This window comes from Macaca thibetana, chromosome 1, assembly GCF_024542745.1.
Source record: "Macaca thibetana thibetana isolate TM-01 chromosome 1, ASM2454274v1, whole genome shotgun sequence".
Taxonomy (NCBI): domain Eukaryota; kingdom Metazoa; phylum Chordata; class Mammalia; order Primates; family Cercopithecidae; genus Macaca; species Macaca thibetana.
Genome location: NC_065578.1, coordinates 12935089 through 12959286, shown reverse-complemented (window position 1 = coordinate 12959286; position 24198 = coordinate 12935089). Strand labels below are relative to the sequence as shown.

The 24198-nt window shown below is 40.6% G+C and overlaps 1 protein-coding gene and 1 long non-coding RNA gene across 4 annotated transcripts in view; one reads left to right on the top strand and one right to left on the bottom strand.

Moving 5' to 3' along the window:
* The window catches only part of KAZN (kazrin, periplakin interacting protein), a 1229956-nt gene that overhangs the window by 884879 nt on the left and 320879 nt on the right, over nt 1–24198 (bottom strand). The gene's annotated exons all lie outside the window — the stretch shown is intronic.
* On the top strand, nt 13838–19542 carry LOC126953829 (uncharacterized). Its single transcript, XR_007725371.1, has 4 exons — nt 13838–13989; nt 18138–18294; nt 18392–18469; nt 19241–19542. It is a non-coding gene; the product is annotated as an uncharacterized LOC126953829 (long non-coding RNA).

The following is a 24198-nucleotide window of genomic DNA, read 5'->3' as shown; positions in this document are numbered from 1 at the left end:
GATAGCAAATAGACAGTCAAGGGCTTTGCCCCAAATCTCCACAGGCATCCTGTAGTCTGATACACAACTCAATCTAAAGTTCAGCACTACAAATATTTGGGGTTGGGTACATCTTTGTTGAGGCAGAGGAGAGCTGCTGTCCTGGGCATTGTATCACACTTAACAACATCCCTGGCCTCTACCCATTAAATGCCAGCAGCACCATCTCTTCCCACCTATTGTTAGTTGGTTGTGACAACCAAAAATGTCTCCAAGCAGGCAAAATCACACTCAGTTGATCTAAAAATGAATGATCTAAAGAACCTCAACTTGCCAGGCGCGGTGACTCATGCCTGTAATCCCAGCACTTTGGGAGGCTGAGACACATGGATCACCTGAGGTCGGGAGTTCAAGACCAGAGTGACCAACATGCAGAAACCACGTCTCTACTAAAAATACAAAGTTAGCCAGGCATGGTGGCGCATGCCTGTAATCCCAGCTACTTGGGAGGCTGAGGCAGGAGAATCGCTTGAACCTGGGAGGTGGAGGTTGCAGTGAGCCGAGATTCCGCCATTGCACTCCAGCCTGGGCAACAAGAGTGAAACTCCATCTCAAAAAAAAAAAAAAAAAAAAAAAAAACAAAAAACCAAAAACCCAACTTATGTGTATAATTTACTGCCAAGCAAAACAAAAGTCAGCTCAAACTCTTTAGTTTCCTCTCTAGATTTCAGGCCCCCAAACTCAAGAGAGTTGACAGCAATAATGCAGAGAAAATGATGCCACATAAAAAAGCCTCTTCAAATAACTTTTGGGGTGATAACAGAAAAACAAGAATGATTTAAAATACTTGATTTTGCAGAAGACTAGAGGCAAAGTATATCCTCTGTGTGCCCTTGTCCGTTAAAGCATATGATCAATGCTATATTAAAACAAAAGCATGACTTACTGAAAACGAAGGGAGGTTTTTGGCTTACATAATCTTTCTTTTTGCCTGGAGAACACGCAGTTCAGCCATTTTGTGCCAGACAGAAACAGGAAATTTTTAATTTGAAATTCCAAGAGAATCTGTGACATTATAGCCAAAGTTTTCATGCAACACGAAAGTCATCACAATCCCAGTACAAATGAAGCCACAGTCCTCTGGGTGTCTATAGAATTGACAGCTTCAAGAACGTGTTTGCCATTTAAAACAGTCAGACTTGAGAATGCATTGTTCCTTCGCCCAGGGTAACAAATGAAATGGTGGTGTTTGTGCTGGTGACACAAACACATGTCAATGCTCTGTGTGATGCCGTGGCTCTGCTGAAATTGGAAAAGTCCAGATCCTCCATCCTTTCCCCATCAGGATTGCAACACCCCTCCGGAGCAGCTCACTGGGCTTGGCCCAGTACCCTCTGAGGGCCAGCTGTAGTGCTTTAGCAAATAAGAAGCATCCAGAGAGATGTCTGGCCTCTCATGGGCTCCGGTCCTGATGGCCAAGAGGAGCTAAATTTAGCATAGCTATTGTTCATCGGAGAAGCGTGTTGTTGCTTGTTTGTTTGTTAACATGTTGGTGTGTGACCACCAGGCCTGATGATAATCAGTTCTGAATTTAACCCACCCAAGCCAGTCCCAAATGACTCCTGTTAACTGAATTCACTTGGCTTGATATGAGGGCTGGAAAAGAATCCACTATCAGCTAATAATGACAGTCTGTCACTCCCATCTGGAAAGGATACCCAGGCAGTGGGTCTCGCGTGCTTCTTTTCCTTCTCTTGTTTGGCCCCATCACCTACTCCTTCCAGCCTTCCATGATGCCAGCCCCAGCACCAACCACAGCAGCAAGAACAAAAACCAGCAGAGAAACACGCACTAAGTGTCTGGCACTAGGTCTACTGCTTACCTAGATTATCTCATTTAATCCTCAAGAATGGCCTTACAAAGCAGGTACTACACTGACTGTGGTGATGGTTGCATAACTCTGAATATACTCAACACCATGAATTGTATACTTCAAATGGCTGAATTGTATGGTATGTGAATTTTATCTCAATAAAGCTGTTAAAAATGTCATTGAAAAAAATTGGAGGCTGCTAGAAATAAATGTATAGCCTTAACTTTGCATATTAGAAAAGAAGAAAGACTGAAAGTTAATGAGCTTAGTATCTGATTTTATACATTGGAAGAAGAACTCTCTGGGGGAGAATCTATTCGCATAGCCAGGGACACACAGCCTGCATGTGGCACAGCTGAATTTCCATGTGGGCTCCTTCGACCTCGTCGTTCCTGTTTTTACTGTCGTGATACAGTTAGTGACCTGTCAGGGCTCTGGTTCAACCCATTAGGGGCTACCGGGAAGCCCAGGATGTAACATTCATCTTTATACCCCTATGGCCTTGCACTCAGTAGGTCTTTAATAAATGTTTGCTGCATCAATAATCAGCTCGAATTATTTCATTACATTGATTACACCAACCTATTCTGTAATGATTTTCTCTAGTGCATCCACAGGTGATTTATACTGCATTATAACAGAGTATTCTCTCTCATTGCCAGGGAGAGGGTGTGACTAAGTTAAAGACACTCAGAGAAAAGTATCTGCACATTGAAACTCTCCAAATGAGTTTGGAAATGAAATAGGCCAGAGACCAGTGAATGCAGGAAATGATTTCATCTGACGAGGCGATGATTGAAAGCCAAGGTCAGACCTCTTTGCAATTAGTTTCCTAAGCAATCGGTACTCAGGGGCTCCCTGGGCCCTGCTCACTCCTCAGCTATTAACAATCATGTTAATGGGGAAATACGTTGGCCCCTCAGTCCAGAACACTCCTGAGATTCAGGAATATCCTCTTTGTCTGTTTCTTATCTACTGAGTGCAGTTTTCACGTTAACAATAAGAGCAACCCCTGAAGATCAGAGAGTGAATGCTGAAAGGTGTTCACACTCACCACTCCTCTTCCCTTAAAGATGAACGTTAAAAAGGTCACACTTAGTACCTAACTAGTGAGGACAATGTTGCAAAACAAAAAGAGGCAATTTCTGATAATCTCGTGGTATATAGAATGCAGGCATATACCCCTGTAGGTTAGTTTATTTTCATTGTTTATATGTGATTGTTGACTTTGTTTCTTTCATGTTATTTCAATAACACTTCTTTGTATTAATACTTTAATTTGGGGGACAGGGTCTCGCTCCGTCACCCAGGCTGGAGTACAGTGGTGTGATCACGGCTCATGGAAGCCTTGACTTCCTGGGCTCAATCACTCTGGCCACCTCAGCTTCCTGTGCAGCTGGGACTACAGCCAGTCTTTTTTTTTTTTTTTTTTTTAATTAAGACCAGGTTTTGCCATGATGCCCAGGCCGGTCTCAAACTCCTGGGCTCAAGCAATCTACCCAACCCCTCCCAAAGTGCTGGGATTACAGGCATGCACCACTGTGCCTGGCCAATACGTTTTATGCAATATGACCTTGGATGAAATTAGCTTCAAGTCATCCTTGAGGGAGAGTACCTGAAAGGGGCTGGATCTGAAGCAGAACACAGCTTTGCTCTGGTCTGTTCCTGTTCAGTGCAATGAAGTAGCCTGCATTTGAGGAGCATCCTGAGGGCAGCCTTGGCCAGGCCTCTGTGGTCCCATGAAAGGAAGAGAATGGATTTTCCTATCCTGAGTTATCGTGAAGAAGTCAATCCTACTGAGAGGTGACAACGTGATAGCAGCCCTCGCTCTTGGTGCCTCCTTGGCCTCGGCATCCACTCTGGCAGCGCTTGAGGAGCCCTTCAGACCGCCACAGCACTGTGGGAGCCCCTCTCTGGGCTGGCTGAGGCCAGAGCTGCCTCCCTCTGCTTGCTGGTAGGTGTGGAGGGAGAGGCTTAGGTAGGAACTGTGGCTGCGCATATGCGCTGGCGGGTCAGCGCAAGTTTCCACAGGCGCGGGTGTTGGCTCCCGCTTGGCGGGCCACGCACACGGAGCAGCCCGGCCCAGGGCAGTGAGGGGCTTAGCACCCAGGCCAGCAGCTGCAGAAAGTGCCGTCAGACAGGCACTGTGCTCCAGTTCTCACCCAGCCTCAGCTGCCTCCCCGTGGGGCAGGGCTCCGGACCTGCAGCCCGCCATGTCCCAGCTCGCGGGGCCCGAGCCTCCCCAACGGGCTCCGCCCCCTGCTCCATGGCGCCGGGTTCCATCGACTGCCCAAGGGCTGATGAGAGTAGGCGTGGCTCAGGACTGGCGGGCAGCTTGGCCGGTAGCGGCAGTGCCTGATACACTGGGTGACCCCAGCTGAGCTCCTGAGTCTGGTGGAGACTTCGGGAACTTTTATGTCTAGCTAAGGGATTGTAAACGCACCAATCAGCACTCTGTGTCTAGCTCAGGGTTTGTAAATACACCAATCAGCACTCTGTCAACATGTACCAATCAGCTCTCTGTAAAATGGACCAATCAGCAGGATGTGGGTGGGGCCGGATAAGGGAATAAAAGCAGGCTGCCAGAGGTAGCCAGTGGCAAACCATTCAGGTCCCTTTCTGCCATGCGGAAGGTTTATTCTTTAACTCTTTACTGTAAATTTTGCTGCTGCTCACGCTTTGGGTCTGTGCTCTTCATGGGCTGTAAACAGTCACCGTGAAGGTCTGCAGCTTCACTCCTGAAATCAGCAAGACCACGAACCCACCAGAAAGAATGAACAACTACAAACGCGCTGTCTTTAAGAGCTGTAACACTCACCATGAAAGTCTGCAGCTTCACCCCTGACAGCGAGACCATGAACCCACCGGAAGGAAAAAGGTCCAGACACATCTGAATGTCTGAAAGAATAAACTCGGGATACACCACCTTTAAGAACTGCAACACTCACCGCGAGGGTCCACGCTTCATTCTTGAAGTCAGTCAGACCAAGAACCCACCAATTCTGGATACACTACTGCACAAGACGAAGACCTGGGCAGCAGATAATGGACTAGCAAGAGGGGAGAAACCCTCCTTTCTATCTCAGGATCTGCACGTCAGCTGAGCTTTTAATCCCAACCCTGAATGGACCTTTACACCTCCCTCTGCCAGATAAAACCAGATGAAGGCAAAAGGGAAGTCAGGCAGGAGCTGGAGCCTAATACCGCTTAGGGTGGACTGGCCCAGGGTGAGAGAGGCAAATTATCATCTGTAAAGGACTTTCTTCCCATTTTCCCTAAATCTTAAGAAAATATCATTAAAAGTAGGATTTTTATCTTTCTTGCATTCTGGAAATTAAGGGGAAGGTTCTGTGTGTGTTTTTAGGATGATATATAAGGCATCTTCTCTTCCAAGAATGGAGGAGTGATGATGTCAGAGCTTTGCTTGTTGAAGAGCTGGTTGGTGGGTGGGGGGGTGGGTGGGTGTGGGGGGGTGGTGGTGTGGTGGGGGTGGGTGGTGTGGACTCAGGGCAATGTGGGGCGGTGGTGAGAAACCTGCATCAAACGAAACAAAACAAAACAAACACAACCCAAAAGCTGCTCCTGTGTCTGTACAAGACCATGGAGAGTTGCTCAAAAAGAGACTGGATTGCCAAGAAGGGTGCTGTTTCCAGCAATAAAGCCAGAAGGGACTCTTGTTATTCGTACCAACAATTATTTAAATGGACGCCTAAGAGGCCATCCAGTGGCCATAGCATTTTCTGACTGACATCTAGATTGTTTCCCATTTTTCAGTGTTAGAAAAAATATCACTATGTCGTCCTTATGCATAAAACGTTTTTCTATTTTTTACAACTGCTTTATTGAGATATAATTCACGTACCATAAAATTCACCCTTTTAAAGTGACAAATCAGACATTTTTAGTATATTCACAGAATTGTGCAGCCATCAGCACTATCCCATTTTAGAAGGTTTTTTTTGTTTGTTTGTTTTCTCCAAAAGAAACCCTTTACACAATAGTGGTCACTCCCTACATTCCCCTCCGCTGACAACCACTAATCTGCTTTCTAACTGTGAATTTATCTATCCTGGGCCATTCACATAAATGAAATCATACAATACGTGGCTTTCTATGACTTGCTTCTTTTACTTTGTGTAATGTTGTCAAGCTTCATCCATGTTATAGTAGTTTATCCTTTTTTATGGATGAATAATATTTCATTGTGTGGTTATATCACATTTTGTTTATGGATGAATAATATTTCATTATGTGGTTACACTACATTTTATTTTTGGATAATATTTCATTCTGTGGTTATATCACATTTTGTGGATGAATAATATTTCATTGTGTGGTTATATTTTGTGTGTGCATTCATCAGCTGATGTCACTTGTGTTTCCAGTTTTGGACTATTATGCATAATGCTGCTCTGAGCATCTGTGCGTAAGTTTTCACATGGATATACACTGCAATTCTTTGGGGGCATGTATTTGTGGGTGGAATTCCTGGGTCATACAGTAACTAGCTATCTAACATTTTGAGGAGCTACCAAACTATTTTCCAAAGTGGCTGCATCATTTTATAATCCCACCAGCAGTGAAGCTTTTTCCATTTTGAAGATTCCTTCCACCAGATGGAATTGCAGCAGTGGAATTCTAGAACCTGAGTATGCATATCTTAAAGGTTCTTGCTACATATCCAACCTGCTTTGCCAAAAGTTTGCACAGGCAATTTTTCGAAAAGCTATCCTTTGGTTTAACTAACTCACATTCACCGCCTTCCAGATTTGGCACAAATTTCGTCCAGGAAGGTCTATCCCAACTTGTCATTGACTCTGCTACCCATGCTCCACCCACATCTACCATCATCTCTACCACCCCCACACCTTGCACAGATCTTCATGTTCAAATGGAAAATGTTTGGAATGTTCTCACTCTTCACCTATGTGTGCTTTTATTATTATTATACTTTAAGTTCTAGGATACATGTGCACAACGTGCAGGTTTGTTACATAGGTATACATACACGTGCCATGGTGGTTTGCTGTACCCATAAACCTGTCATCTACATTAGGTATTTCTCCTAATGCTATCCCTCCCCTAGCCCCTCATCCCCTGACAGGCCCCGGTGTGTGATGTTCCCCTCCCTGTGTCCATGTATTCTCATTGTTCAACTCCCACTGATGAGTGAGAACATGCGGTGTTTGGTTTTCTGTTCTTGTGATAGTTTGCTCAGAATGATGGTTTCCAGCTTCATCCATGTCCCTGCAAAGGACATGAACTCATTCTTTTTTTATGGCTGCATAGTATTCCATGGTGTATATGCGCCACATTTTCTTTATCCAGTCTATCATTGATGGGCATTTGGGTTGGTTCCAGGTCTTTGCTATTGTGAACAGTGCCACAATAAACTTATGTGTGCATGTGTCTTTACAGTAGAAAGCTATTCTACTATGGGTATATCCTGAAATCCCAATAATGAGATTGCTGGATCAAATGGTATTTCTGGTTCTAGATCCTTAAGGAATCGCCACACTGTCTTCCCCAATGGTTGAACTAATTTACACTCCTACCAACAGCATAAAGCGATCCTATTTCTCCACATCCTCTCCAGCAGCTGTTGTTTCTTGACTTTTTAACTTACACTCAAACCAACAGTGTAAAAGCATTCCTATTTCTCCACATCCCCTCCAGCATCTGTTGTTTCCTGACTTTTAATAATTGCCATTCTAACTGGCATGAGATGGTATCTCACTGTGGTTTTGATTTTCAAGATCCTTAAGGTCAGATACCATGTCTTTAATTTATGTGCTCTTTTGGCAGAGGCAGTAGGGAAGGGCTCTGCATACAAAAGACACGCTGTGGAGGCTTTCTGACCAGTACTTTAAAAAGTATGTACGTTGCATCAGTGTCCCTGCATTTGCATTATTAAGAAAGCTGTTTGACAGGACTGAGGTTCCTGCTTCCTAGGTGCTCTATGGAGATTGCAGAACCTTTGAAGGCAGAGAGTCAGCTGATTTTGGCTTTCATATTCCAGGGGATAATTCTTACCTGAGGGAGCTAACCTGTATCACGCACCTACCAGGTGCTTGCCACTTTTGCTATATGCTTTATAATTTACCTCATTCAGTCTTCCATGCAATCAATATAGAATTTAGCAACTAAGCTGGGTGCAGTGGCTCACACCTGCAATCCCAGCACTTTGGGAGGCCACAGCAGTAGGACTGCTTGAACCTGGGAGTTTAAGACGAGCCTGGGGAACATAGCGAGACTCTGTCTCTGCAAAAATAAAAACAAAAACATTAGCTGGGTGTGGTGGCACATGCCTGGAAGCTGAGGTGGGAGGATCAGTTGAATCTAGGAGGTTGAGGCTGCAGTGAGCTGTGATCATGCCACTGCACTCCAGCCTGAGTGACACAGTGGGACCTTGTCTCAAAAAAAAAAAACAAAAAACAAAAAACAAACAAAAAAAAAAACAAAGAAAGAAAAGAATTTAGCAACTAAGTGCCTCTACTGTTATTTTACACATAAGGATACTCAGAGGCAGAGGCGTAGCCTTGCAGAACTCAAGTGTGACCCCAAATCTGGATCTCATTTCACTATTTGGTGATGCTTACAATGTTGTTAAAATTATAGAAAAATAAAATATTTTAAATATGATAGGAGTTTCATTCTTTTATCCTTTTAAATTACCTTTCTAAAAGTTCTCTACCCTAGAAAAGGTGGTCACATTTGCATGTGATATCATCTGATTAGCTGATGTTTTTCTTTGCAATTGACATCTTGAGCGGTATCTTGAGAAGTTTGTATACTAATTTTTTCTTTATTTTAAAATGCCCGTTGTTTTATGAAAATCAGATGTACTGTGAAGGAAGATTAATAAAAACTAATTATAAGAGGGAAAAAGTCAAGTGACAATGAAGACAATCTAGCAGACATACACAAGAGAATTGGAACAACATGCAACATTCTACTAAGCCAGAGAGAAATGCTTTAGTTCATGCACTGGAGAGGAAACCATTGTATCTCAGCCTGTGTCAGCTGGGATAAGGGGATATGAAGAAGCAAACTCAAAGAGAAGGCAAAGTCAGAATGTAAAGACAAAGGGGACCTTGTTGGCCCCTTGTTGGCTCCCCTAGAGGGAGCTCAAGACTTCCTCTCCAGGTCCCCAAGATCAATTAGAAAATGGAGTAGGGTCTTCCTGTCCTTGGTATCAGGTACTAGGCAATAGGAAGCTGGAACTACTACATGCTTTGACAAGCGGCCAAAACCTAAGAAATGAGAGGATAATTTACCAACTTTTTTCAATATTTCAAAAATTTTAACGAAGTGTTATATCCCCACTGCCTGCACCGTCCCCCACCTCTGCAATAGACACATACATGCACACACACAGAGTCACCAAACTACCTAAAACTTTGTTTCTTTGCTTTTGACTATAATAAGAGTCACCTGGTGTGATAGCAGCAATCATGTAATACTGCTGAGAGGCTAGGCAAAGGGACTAGATGTCACTACACCCATTTCCTCTTCCCTCTGAACACCCAACCAGACTACATTACCCAGCCCCTTTGCAGTTGGGTGTGCTTGTGAGTCTGAGTTCCACCAGTGGAATGAGAATGGAAGTGATGTGTGCCACTCCCAGATCTGGCCCGTATAAACCCCTCCCAAGCCATCCCCCAGACCCTTCCCTTAAGTTGACAACCTTGAAACCAGTACTGAAGACTGTATGATCTCAAGGGGAAAAGAGCCTGGATCCCTGAGTCACTGCATGGAGGAACGCTATCTGCTGATCAGGAACACCTGTTTAGACTTTACATGAGTGAGAAATAAATGTTTGCTGTACTAAACCAGTGATATTTGGAGAATTATCTATTATAGTAGCTAGCATTACCCTAACTCATTCAGGTGTAATAAATGGCTGTTGATAAAGTAGTTTCTGAGTCCTAATTGGTATGCTGCATACTGATAACCAGTTATTGTCAGGTAGTGTTGGAGAATTCCTGGAGTTTAAATTCTTCATCTCACAGATGCATCGGCTGAGGGCTTCAGTGATTTGCATAAGGCCACAGAGTAAGTCACCACAAAGCTAGGACTCAGATCCAGGATTTTTGATTCTGTCATTGGCTCTAACACCCCATTTGATCTCCTTTTCTATATTATCTATGATGGCAGCATGGGCCGTTGTGACCCCAAAGTGAGTATTGAATAGCCAAGAATCTGGGACATGCTAGAAAAAAATGAGATAGAGCCTCCTCCTTCTGGCCACACTTTATCAATTACAAGGGGAGGGGAAGATAGCATATTCTTGGGGTGTTTTTTTTTTCTGTTATGTACAAACCAGCAATTCAGGGGCTCATTTGATTGCATTTATACCTCAGGAGTGAGAGAAAGTCATTTGACAACAGTCATCTCATTGGCTTTGATCCATGTGTTTCCTAGGATCAACATCTCTTTTCCCTACTAATAAGAACCAATAAGAAACTAATAATAAACCTTACAGGCATGAACTGAAGTGGCTATAGAATAATAATAGAACCAATAGCATCTAGTTTTTATTGAGCACTTACTGTATAGTAGGCACCAAGCTAATACTTCAAATACACTCATTCATTGATTCACAGTGACGAACTTATGAAGTGGGACCTATTATTACCCCATTTTAAGGATGACAAAGCAGAGGTTTCCAGGATGAAGTAACCTGTCTGAAGATGCACAGTGCCCAAGGGAGACCTTAGGCTTCTTTGAGACCATCAGTTATGATCTTAACACTAAACTGAACTGTCTCATGACTACATATAAATGCAAATGCAATGTTTTCTAGCACCTCAAGAGGTCATAAATTATGGCCACCAAAGGGGAGAATAGACAATTCAGACACAAGTTCTGTGTCACAGAGTCACCTTCCATGGCAGCTTATAAACTTACAGGGGAGTCACATGCGGAAATAGAAATTTACACTAAGAAACTTGTTCTATCCCATTATTAAGGTCTTCTAAATCTCTAGTTAGAAGGTAGGGTAAATTCCAACAAGCTATAGAGGAAAAATGTAAAGCACTACACATAGGGATTGGACTCAGACCCAAGTTCAAGGCCTCCCTCTGCCAAGAACAAGCTGTGACCCTTAATCTTTCTAAATCACAGTTTTTTCGATCTCCAAATAAAAAAGGAGTGAGGGAGATAATGCTTACTCATAAGGATCTTATGAGTTCAACGAAATAATAAAATAATACTGTTCAAGCACTTATTGTACAATTTACCTGGCTCTCAGATGGTGCCCAATACATGGCAAGGGTTTATTTCAAGTGTTATTAGTTTTTTTAAGAAACAACTTCCCAACTTTTATGTAACTCAGACCAAACTCGGATTATGCTCACCTTTGTCTTGTTGTGTTTGTTTCGCACAAAATCCCTGGAGGCTCTAGAACTGCTCAGGCAATAAGGTAGCCACTAGTCACATGACGCTATTTACATTTAAATTGATTAAAATTAAAAAGTCAGCTCCTTGGTCACGCAAGCCACATTTCTAGTGCTCAATACCCACATGACGTTAGTGGCTGCTATATGGGACAGCACAGCTGTAGACTATTTGCATCACTGTGGAAGGTTCTGTCGGAGAACGTGGGTCTGGAGGAAGAATAGAGCCTGAAATAACGTAGGGAACATATTCACTGCAGAGGGTGGTTTGCATAAGGCTCTGCTGGAGGCAGGTTGCTGGACCAAATGAGCCACAGGGCTCTTTCTGCATCCAGGAGAATCTAATGCTCCTGGGAGAGAGACTCAATTTTTCAGAACATCTTCCTGTAGATATTTCTTGAATAATGACAGCAGGTTTCTCATGGCAAGAAGTCTAAGAAACTAAAGCTGGTGTCCCTCAAGTGCGGATTCCTCTCCAGGGCTTGGGCCCCTGAAAGGGTCCAAATGACAATTGATGTTAGGTTAAGGACACACTTAGAGGGCCCTTAGATGAATAAGATTTTCATATTTGCTGTGAAAATACTATTCAAGGAAAAGATAAAACATCAGAGACGTTGTTTGCCATAGAATTAATGGTCTGAAAGGAAACAGGAATATGAATTTTCTTTACATCTGTTCATCTTTTGCATTTCTCCTCACCAATATGATCATATCTTTATATAAAATATGTTACATAGACATAAAATATTCATATTCAGACTTTTTTAAAATTTAGAGAATAACACCTCAATAACACTTTTTATTCTAAAAATGTTATTTTACTTCAAGAAGCACTCAAAGGCTTTTATAAACACACTTTTGTAATACAGATAGGCAATGTTAAAGCAGAATATATTATGTGCCAAAACAGCATTTATATTATAAATTTGTTTTGTTTTTTTAAGGAAGCTAAGGAGAGAGAAACCCAGTTGGCTGCAATCGAATTAAGGAACCACAAGCTATTTTTCTTCCTTGTCTTTTTTGCAGCTCATGGTGCAATTTTATTCCCCCCATTTTTAAAGATCATTAAAATAGAGCCTATAATCTATTTTCTTGCTAAATGAAGGCACCTCATTAGTAGATACACAGGAGCATGAAACACTTCTAAGGCTTTGGACTTTCTTCAGTTTTGAATCACAGATCTTCAAAGCTCTCCTATTAGCATGCCACTGTGTGGTTCTGTGAGCCATGTGGATAACATACTCAGTATGGTTCTGGGAATGCAGACCAGAGAAGACAAGCCAAGAGGGAGGTCAAGGCTGGGATACCCGGGCCACCTAATGGCGTGGCGATGACAATGCAGATACCTCCTTGGCTGGCCAACAATGAGTAGGCCAGCACTGACATCCTTCTTAATACATGATCTAGAATTTTACATTCAGCTCGTGTTTATAGGCTCCACCTTCTTCCTTTTGTTCAACATTAGAACTGTCTTTGCCTTTATTCTCCACGCTTCCCAAAGAAGATGAGATGCAGAAGATTCAGTCATCTTCTCCAAGTCTGGGAGGTCTGGGAGAGCAGGTTCATGCCCTTTTACCATTTTCACATCTATTTTGAATGTCAATTTCCTCCTCTCCACTGTGCCAGAGATGCTTTTCATTGTGCCTACCTGCCCATGGCCGTTCTCTGAGCAAACGGCTCCCAGTGATCTACAGAACACTGTCTCTATCCCCTCAGCCAAATATAATTAAGTGAGGTCACAATGTCATTCGAAGCTATCCAGAGGTCTAGGAGAAAAATCAAACTTCTTGGTTCCCCAGTTTCTAATTTTGTCATCCTATATAGATTATTTAAGCTTTCTAAGCCTCAGTTTCCTCATCTGAAAAGCAAGGACAATAATATTTGCCATAGGGTTGTTGTCAGCATGGAGAAAGATGGTGCATAACATAATGGAGTCCCTGGCAAAATGGTAATGGTCACTGCTGCTGTCGTTGCCATCATCATTATAGTCATTATTACCAATATCAGCATCACCATTGTCATCACCATCATTGTCAGAACTCAGTTGAGTGGGAGAGGTGAGCTGAAGAGTGTGTTGAGTGAGGACTGAGGGTGCCACTTTGATCTATAAGCAATGCACCAAGTAATCAGAGGAAGTCAGTCTACAGACAAGAGATAAATAACCAGGATGGGCAGCACTGGCATTTAGTGGGCATGGACCAAGGTTGCTAAGCGTCCTGCAGTGTTCAGGAGTATAGGTATACAACAAAGCAGCATCCTGAGTCTCACACAACTTCCAAAGATGCTGTTGAACAATGTGTATAAAGTCTAAGCTTCCATTCTACATACATACATAATATACTGTTTACAAGGTTTTAATACATACTGAATTTTCCAGGAAGGTAGCTACTGTGTAATTTATAGAAAGACCACTGTATTGTTTGAAATTTGCTGAAAGCCAGTCACTGTGGGGGTTTCAAACATGACTATAAATTCTCTGACCCTCCTCTCATCAAGAGGTGGGCTCTATATACTCACATCCTCTCTGCCTCCAGCCCCATGTGACTGCCTTGACTGGGGGTATGTCAGAATGACGCTGGTGACTTTTGAGACTAAGTCATGAAAGATGTTGCAGCTTCTGCTGGGATACTTGTCCTTAGAACTCTGCCAGTCTTGTAAGAAATCTAGGCACCCTGAGATCACCAGGCTGGAGGACCACCTACGGGGAGCCTGTCTGCAACCCTCCAGCCAAGGAGTCAGGTGAGTGAGTGAAGCAGAGCCATCCCAGAAGTGATTCCTTCAGCTTTAATTCTTCCAGGTCCTGGCATTGGATCCATCCCCAAAGAGGGCCCAGACATCACGGGGAAGAGAAGAACTATTCTCACTGTGCTCTTTCTGAATTCCTGACCCATAGGATCCAAAAGCATCATAAAATGATGGTTTGAGGCCGCTGAGGTCTAGTTTGTGACACAGCAAGAGATAACTGAAAGACCCACCACTTTGAAAAATCAGATTGCCCATACAATCTGACTTTATCAATCTATATTTGAAGTTGTCATATTCACAAAGATTCTACATATAGGTGGAAATAAATTTGTGGCTACTTCATTGTTTCTTCTTCTGTCTGAACATCTGTTTATTTATTTCTTTTTCTTTCCAACTTTTAGGTTAAAGGGGTAAATGTGCAGTTTTGTTACATGGGCAAATTGTGTGTTGTGGGGGTTTGGTTTACAGATAATTTTGTCACCCAGGTTATCAGCATAGTACCCAACAAGTAGGTTTTCAATCCTCACACTCCTCCCACTGTCCACCCTCAAGTAGGCCCCAGTATCTATTATTCCCTTTTTTGTGTCCATGGGTACACGATGTTTAGCACTCACTTATAAGTGAGAACATGTGGTATTTGGTTTTCTGTTCCTGCATTAATTTACTTATGATAATGGCTCCAGCTCCATCCATGTAATTGCAAAAGACATAATCTCATTTTTATGGCTATGTAGTACTGCATGGTGTGTATATACCATGTTCTCTTCATCCAATCCACTGTTGATGGGCATCCAGGTTGATTCCATGTCTTTGCTATTGTGAATAGTGCTGCGATGAACATTCACATGTATGTGCCTTTACAGTAGAATGACTTACATTCCTTTAGCTATATACCCAGCAATAGGGTTGTTGGGTTGAATGGTAGTTCTATTTTAAGTTCTCTGAGAAACTTCCAAACTGCTTTCCACAGTGGCTGAACTATTTCCCATTTCTCTGCAGCCTTACCAGAATCTGTTTTTTGTTTTTCACTTTTTAGTAATAGCCATTTGACTGGTGTGAGGTGGTATCTCATTGTGGTTTTGATTTGCATTTCTCTAATGATTAGTGATATTGAGAATTTTTTCATATGCTTGTTGGCCACATGTATGTCTTCTTTTGAGAAGTGTCTGTTCATGTCCTTTGCCCATTTTTTAATGAGATTGTTTGGGTTTTGCTTGTAAATTTGCTTACATTCCTTATAGATTCTGGATATTAGACCTTTGTCAGATGCATAGTTTGCAAATATTTTCTCCCGTTCTGTAGGTTGTCTGTTTACTCTGTTTATAGGGTGGTTTTTTGTTTTGTTTTGTTTTGTTTTTGCTGTGCAGAAGCTCTTTAGAGTCTTCATCATGAAGTCTTCACCAAGGCCTATGTCTAGAATGGTATTTCCTAGGTTGTCTTCTAGGGTTTTTATAGTTTTGGTTTCACACTTAAATCCTTAATCCATCTTGAGTTAAATTTTGTATATGGTGAAATGCAGGATCCAGTTTCAATCTTCTCTGCATATGGCTAGCCAATTATTCCAGCACCACTTATTGAATAGGCATTCCTTTCCCTATTGCTTGTTATTGTCAGCTTTATCAAAGATTAGATGTTTGTAGGAATGTAGCTTTACTTCTGTTCCATTGGCCTATGTGTCTGTTTTTTTTTTTTTTGCACCAGGACATACTGTTTTAGTTACTATACCCTTGTAATATAGTTTGAAGTAAGGTAGTATAATGCCTCCAGCTTTGTTCTTTTTGCTTAGGCTTGCTTTGGCTATTCAGACTCATTTTTTGTTTCAAATGAATTTTAGAATTTTTTTTTCTAATTTTGTGAAAAAATGTCATTGGTAGTTTGAAAAGGATAGCATTGAATCTGTAAATTGCTTTAAGCAGTATGGCCATTTTAATGATATTGATTCTATCTATTCTTGAGCATGGAATGTTTTTCCATTTGTTTGTGTCATCTCTGATTTCCTTTAGCTGTGTTTTGTAATTCTCACTGTAGGGATCTTTTGCCTCCCTGGTTAGCTGAATTCCTAGGTATTTTATGAATGGGATTATGGTCCTGATTTGACTCTCAGCTTGGATGTTGGTGGTATACAGAAATGTGGCTCATTTTTGTACATTGATTTTGTATCCTGAAACTTTGCTGAGGTCATTTATCAGATCTAGGAGCTTTTTGGCAAAGACTGGGGTTTTCTAGGTATAAAATTATATTGTCTGCAAACAGAGATAGTTTGATTTTTCCTCTTTCTATTTGGATGTATTTTATTTTTTTCTTTTGCCTGAGTGCTCTGGCTAGGACTTCCAGTACTATGTTGAATAGAGTAGTGAGAGTGGGCATCCTTGTCTTTGAACATTTATTAAACTACAGCTTACTTTCTGTTTTAGATAAATTACTTACTCTGTAAGCCTCCTTTATATTTCAGTTTGGGTAATATATTCATTTTACTTTGAAATTAAGTGTTTAAGTAGGTTAGATTATCTATGAAGTTTATTTTAAGGGAGCAAAGGGATGTTGTAAAATATTTATTATGAAAAGGAAGAGCTGAGTCCAACATGCCAAAACCACCGAGCTAGGCATTTTTTCCCTGAGACCTGGGGAGGACAATTATTTTATTAACATCTTTCTGATCATCCTGGCTGTCTGAGATTCTTGAGGCATCCCTACAGCCATCCCCCACTATGTCATTTCTTAGCTGGTACCTTCTTTCAAACTAAGGAGGCTTGACTAGGTCATCCAGTTTAGTATTAACCTGTATGAGTTCTTCTTTTTCCTTGAAAGAGAAAATGGAAGCCCAAAGAGATTAAGCAAAACTGTGTTTTCTCTGGCATCTGCTGGCATCACCCAGATCCAAGAGGTGGTGTCCTGTTCCTTTTTTGTCTTCTTCTTCTTGGTATAATCATTAAAAACCAAATAACATTTCTTTTAGTTTATCTTAGTATGTTCCACTCTTCATTGTCAGCTTTGGTACAACCTTTAAAACCCAAATAATATTTCTTTTTGGTTGCTCATGACATGTTCTACTCCTTACGCTTTGTGTTGGTTGGTCCTTCTCCCCACTGGTTCTAGGCTTTCATTTGCCCTTGACTAGACCGTGCTCCTTTGGCCTTTATGAAATCTGAGCTTGTCATATGCATCCTGGGCATTACACCAAGATAACTTTTGACTTTCACATAAAAATCAATGACAGTTGGGTATGAGACATTCCTTTTTGGCAGTTCACCCCTGGAGCATTTAAAGTTTCTCTCCATGAAAGTATGTTGTTGCAAGGTCCACCTTGCTAAAAATTAAAAAGACTGTAGATCTTATTTTAGGAAGTTAGTGCCCTGTGCCCTGACCATCGTAAACTCTAAATGGTGCATGGCTCTTCCTTCATGTTTGTTGAAGATACTTTAGGGGGCGTCTTCCTAGCCCTTGCTGATCACCTCCTTTGCCCATCAATGTGGACTCCCAACTGCTTTGTCTGTAACAAACATGACACAGCCCCTCTGACCATAGCAGACTGGACCCAGGGTGGACAAATCAGCCAGATAGATGAGGTTTCCCTCATGTGCAAACACTCTTAATTAATCCAGAGTTTTTCCTTTTGGATCAGTTTCATCGTTGAGAGTCTTATATTATCTGAAAATTTAGTTTAAAGCAGTTTAACAGTAATTTATGCAGCATTTCTTGTCAAATTTAGCCTAATATTTGCAAAAAGAATAGAAATCTGGGAGAACTTTAAAAAGACTGACCAAAGAACATAAGGAAGAAGAAGACACACAAAGAAAATTATAATGATAGATTATGGAGTTCTATCACACCAAAAGGAGCATGGGCAGGAAATGCACATTATGGGTGAGTCAGTACAAAATGGTACCAAGGGGGTCTCTCTTAAGTGGCTTGCTGATGACAGGGTTTGTAAAGCTTGGCTTTACACAGACCCAAAATAGACAGCACATAAGTTCCTTAGGCATTGGCACTGGGATCACAGCCTGTGCCAGGAAGAAGCCTGCTATAGTTGGGTTTTTGCAAAGTTTAGGAAAATAAGCATTTTCAAAAGAACTTGATGCTAGTAACCATTTCAGGCTGCCATCTTTGTTTCTGCAAGATAACAGGTGTTCTGTGCCCCCAAGGGTGTTTCTTGCTTTGTCCTGTGCCTGTGGACCACCTCTTCCCTGGGCAATCCAGAGAGCTCCTGCACCATCCAGCAGCTGCAACCACACTGGCTCCAAAAAAGTCTGAACCCAACTCTTGAAGAGGAACCCACCTTCCATGTGTGCCTCTCCTTGGGTAAGCTCCCTCAGCCCTAGAGTACTCTTCAGAGTTCTCTTTATAGCTTTATAGTCTCCTACTACAGCTTAATAATTATTTATTTTAACTTCTCTAGTTAAAACAATGATGATGAAGATCTTGAGGATGATGACAATAATAATAACAAGGGTAGTTACAGAAGGCTTTCAGCATGGTAAATACTAAGTTTTAAAATTATCCTGAGATACCTATTCATCATGATATTTGCAGATTCAAAATACTGGCACATCATGACCGTTGTAGATTCAAAGACCAACTCTGGCAGTGAAAGAATGTCATCCTTAGATTTTGGAATAAATAGCCTTACATTCGTCCTTCTTGAGAGATCTGTGCTGAATCCCCAAATCCAAATTTTCCTCTCTATTTCACAAATTATATTTTAATTTTTGGTATGGAGACTATAACAGCTCACTGATAGTATTCCACAGCCCAATGGGTCCTCATAGTGACTTCTGGAAGTTTCTAAAAATGTTTAGGCATAAATCCAGATCTAATGGTCCCAAAGCTAGGCTTGCACCGTAAATTACAGCCACTCCTCTGCTCCAACCACAGAACAAAAGCAGGAACATAGACTCCTTTATAAAAGGTGATATCCAAGAAAAGTGAAGCTTTAACCAGCACTTACTTATTGCCAGCATTTAAATGGTTAAGTGTCTTATAATACAGAGAGGGGAGAGTGGAAAGAGTCTCTCGATTTCTGCTTCTAATAAAATCACTAAGCCTCTGGCCCATTTCCCCCCGAGTTCCCCATGGGCATGGCCATGACCAGCTGGATGGTTAATCTCCCACAAATAATCTTATCACCCAGAGAATGGAATTGGTAACTTTTAAAGAGCTATCTGGAGCCAGAACTTCTAGATTTTACACCTTTAAAACCCAAATTTGTCAAAGAACCCAGAGCAAATTAACCTATTTCTCTACTCAGAAGAGAAGATGAAATATTTCCATCTTCACTGACAAGGACTTCTGGCAATTTGGATGAATGATGCCAAGAGAAGAAAGCAACCGGCTTATAAACTTCCTAAGGAAACAAATTTCAAAAGAAACCCCAAACATCACGAATCACAAGCTGCTTTGTTTCCTTATTCATGACCTTCATCTACCTTCCCTTTCATCAAGTAAATGGAAATGTGTCATTCTGATTAACGGTGATTGCTTCCTTGTCATACATCAACTAAAATGAGATGTTTCACCGTCACAGATTTAAGGGGACATGGGCATATATTTAAGAGGTATTTTTTTTAAAGGCATTCTTGATTATCCATATCACTTAAAAAATTCTTGTCTTCTTTCCACCCCATCCCCTTTTCTTGCAGATCTTTAAAGGTAGAGAAATGATATGACATTCAGTGGTGGCTGATTATAGCCTTGCTGGTGTAGCTGTATTGTTTACAAAATTGGTGCAATGATGCTGACTCGTAACAGGATTATAATAAGCCAGAAAATAATTCTAGCTGGCAAGCTCTGCAGTGATTTTCCTATGGAAATCATACCTCAAGCTCCTCTTTTTAAGGAGTTTTAATGCAACTTATTATTTCCCTTCTTGGAGGCAACTTATCTAAGCAGAAAGAAAAAGACAAAGGAATCTACATGGATTGTGATTGCAAACATCATGATTTTAAGATATAAATTTCTAGAGGGTGAGGATAGTATAGAAACCTGTATAATGTTAACAGAAGACTCCAGGGGCAGGGACCATGCTGCTGGTTTCTTAGTGTATTCTAAACCTCTAGCACAATACTTATATTTAGAATTCAATACTTACCTTTTGAATATAGTTGTGAAGGTCAAGCATTGAGTCTAAAACATATTGAAAATCATCCACAAAGGGATGGTAACTAAAGATATGAAAGAGGAAGAGATTAAAAGGAAGTGAATTAATGAATAAATGAGTGATTACATCCTCAGGGCAAATAAACACTAAGCAAGATGACAGGGTTAGTATAACTATGACCTAGACAGTGAACCCCTTGGGTGCAGGAACCACACAACCTACCTGATTAGCCAGCATCCCGCACCAAAGTCAGCTTTCAGTAATGCTTGTGGGATGAACAAGCAGATGGATAAACGGAGGAAGCCGCTTCAACCTAAACCTTTACCTCTAGGCACAAACAGCAGATGCTGTGTCTGTAATAAATCTTTTTTCTTAAAAATCAATGTAAATTAAGGCAATTTCCGCAGCAGAAAAAAATAACCTGACAAGTATAAGTATGGTTGGGAATAAAAGCCCTGGAGGATAAATGTGGGTCTATCTATGTTTGAGAGCTCCTCCCTCCATAGAAGAAGCATTTGCACTTTGTTTATGTTAAGCTAGTAAGATAGTGTTGATGGCTGCATTAATTCTAATATTCATAACCTAAGCTAGCGGTATAAAGTGCCTGGTACTGGTCTGGAGCTCTGAGTGTGCTATCACCAAATCAGATGCAGACATGGTGTGATCCACCAGGGAATGAGGGTAGACCCTGCCAATTAAGCTACCACAGGGAACCTTATCACTGGGTTTGGATGAAGTCCATTCAAAGCCTTGCACACAGGAAAAGTTCCAAAGAGCATGTAAGTCCTCTTGACACAGAGAAATAGAAGTTGTCCTAGTTTAAGACAACAAACATATCCACAGGGTAGTTGGGGATGACTCAAAGATTCTAAGTCAGGACCAGGAAGCAGAGAAGCTATTAATTGGGTTGGCAAAGTCACCAGAAGGATTTGGTTGGAAGAAGAAAATGGGTCCAATTTTGGGCATATCAATTTTGTGGTGACAGATGGACATACAGAAAGAAATGATGAGCAGAGAGTCAGAAATACATGTCTGGAGCTCCTACCGGGCAAGAGTGTCATAGATATTTCCATGTTAATTGCATATGACTTCAGGTAATGCCAAGACAGGAGAACATAGAGAGAGAGCACAGAAGGCACGGCCAAAGAGGTGATCAAAGCAGCCAAAAGACACCAAAGGGACAGTTGGAAGGCAGGAGAGAGGTCAGGACACCCTGGTGGTTCAGAAGAAAAGGAAGAAAATAATTTCTAGAAGGCAATACTCAACAATGATGACTTGGGCAGAGTTTATGGGGAAGAGGACTGAAGAAATGTCGCTAAGAGATGATCAATGGCCTTCAGACAGTGGGTTTCAGTCGTGTGGGTGATGCAAACTAGAACATATGGATTAAGAGTGAGTAGTTATTGAGGCAGAGGGTTCTAAATATTCCTTTAATGTGAATTGATGGTTTTTAAAGTAAGAGCACATATTACACATCTTAGAAGATTCAACTGAAATGTTATTGCCCTGGTAAGTTTTTGCTAATCTCCCAATCAGAAATAAATTTCCATTTCTCTATACTATCATAATACTTTGTCCATATAGCACCTATCATATTTTGCTTCATACTATAATTGCCTTATTTTAGGTGCAGCACTTCTCCAATGCCTACCCAAAAGAGTTGGTTGTTCATGAAATATTTGTAGAATGAATGAACGAAGACCTACTTGTTTACAGGTCTGCCTGTCCAATGTGGTGTGGCTCTTATATTGTATGAAACCTACTGGAGAAATGAATAAAAAGGCCCATTATATATATTTTTAAAAAGCTTATTAGTTGTAAAATATTACAGATACAGAAAACTGCATTAAATAAGTGCTTAGTTTAATAAACTATTATAAGGTCAACACTTTGTAACCATGATCCAAATCAAGACAAAGAAATCTGCCAGATACCTCATAAGCCCTCTACACAATCATTCTAACCACAATTCTCTTCCCTACACCCTCAAAAGTAATCTCTGTCCTCACTTTTATGGTAATTGCTTCTGAGCTTTCCTTTACAGCTTTATCACCTGATTATACATCCCTATATTTCATTTTCCCTGTTACTTTTATATGTCTCTATTAGTTTCCAGGTTCCCCTTCTGTCTCTCCACATGTGTTTTTCATGTAATTTATTTGTTGAAGAAAACAAGTTTGTCCTATAGAGTTTCTTACTATCTGGATTTTGCTGATTGCATCTCTGTGGATCTACTGGATTGATCATGGGGTTTCATTTTTGGCAAGACAACTATAGAGATATTAATAGTACTGTATTCTTCTATCACAGCCATGTGATGTACGGTTGTGTCTTTACTTATGATAGCAGCAAATGATGTACACTGCCTAGATCTATTAATTTATCTGAGTTGCAAAATAGTAATATTCTAATTTAATCATTTTTCCTTTAGTTATTAGTTGAAATATTTCTATAAAGAGAAAATTTACTCATCTACGACTTGGTTATCAGGGATGAAACTCATATAGAAAAGACATAATAGATGATTTTTTGCCCTCATTATTTACCAGTTTTAAAAACAAGTGGTTCTTTATTATTTTCAAAAATGACAAATTATTTTCTATCCTTATACATAAATTTAAACATACTTATTGAGCTTCAGTTCACCAAAAATATTATCTTTACTGAACATAAACTGTCTGATCTCTGTCCAGTGGGAACATCATTAGTTCTTTTGTCCTTTTGACATAATCCTAATACTTTTCTAGCTTCCTTGCTAATAACGTATGTGTATGACTCAATCTCCTAGGCTCATTTTATACAAATTCTGCCCAGACCTAGAACCCTCTAAATTCCCAAGAATAGCTGTTTTCTTTTAGTGGGAAATAGTATTTCAAGATCATAATCTGGGTCCTAGAGATGTCATTGCTATTGGGTTGCATTCTCTTTCTAAGCCTTTTCAGTACACATGAGTATGAACTCACAATGTATGCGATACTTCCAATTTAAATTCAGTACCACAGGATTTTTACTTAACCTTTTCTACCTGGCATATATATTTACTTTCTTCCATGCCAGAATATTGATTCTAGAGAACACAAATATTCTCCAAGTCACTGAGTTTGCCTGAGCCTTTCATGTGAATGTCAATTTAGTTGGTTATAAAATTTTTAGCTCACACATCTTTCCTTAATTATCTTAAACATATTATTCCATTTCCTTACAGGATAAAGCAATGTTGTAGGAAAGTCTACTGAAAGTCTGATATTGTCTATTATAAGTGATTTGATCTTTTTGTCTGGATGCCTAAATTTTTATTTGTCTTCAAAGTCTAATAGTTTTATTAACTTTCTCTCAGTGTTGGTTATTTTGGGTCAGTTTCCTTAGTTATGTGGTATGCACTTTCAATATGTAATTTAAAAAATTGTTTTGGAAAACACTTGAAATTATAGTTTTGGGTATTTTTTTGTTCCCTCATTTTGAGTTTCTTTGGAGCCCTTATTATATGTATGTTGGCTCTTCTTTTGTCATTTTCTCTCAAATCCTTAAAAAAATTTCCATTTTTATCCTTTCTGAGTGATATAACTTCATTTATAAATCTTCCTAATTTGGACTTAATGTATTTTTTCACATCATGTGACATTTTCTATTTTTTATTTTTTATTTTTTTTGAGATGGAGTCTCACTCTGTCACCCAGGCTGGAGTACAGTGGCGTGATCTCAGCTCACTGCAAGCTCCGCCTCCCAGGTTCACACCATTCTCCTGCCTCAGCCTCCTGAGTAGCTGGGACTACAGGCACCCACCACCACACCCGGCTAATTTTTTTTGTATTTTAGTAGAGACAGGGTTTCACCGTGTTAGCCAGGATGGTCTCGATCTCCTGACCTCGTGATCCACCCGTCTTGGCCTCCCAAAGTGCTGGGATTACAGGCGTGAGTCACCGTGCCTGGCCCATGTGACATTTTCTTAGGTTTTTTTTTTTTTTTTTTTAAGCTTGTTAGAGATAGTGGGTTGTAGTTTTTATTTGAAGGAGGATGGGCCTGTATTAGTAGCATTTTCAAATTTTTTGTGAAGCTATATTACTCTTTATTCTTTTTAAAATAATAAGTTTATACCTATGTCTTAGTAA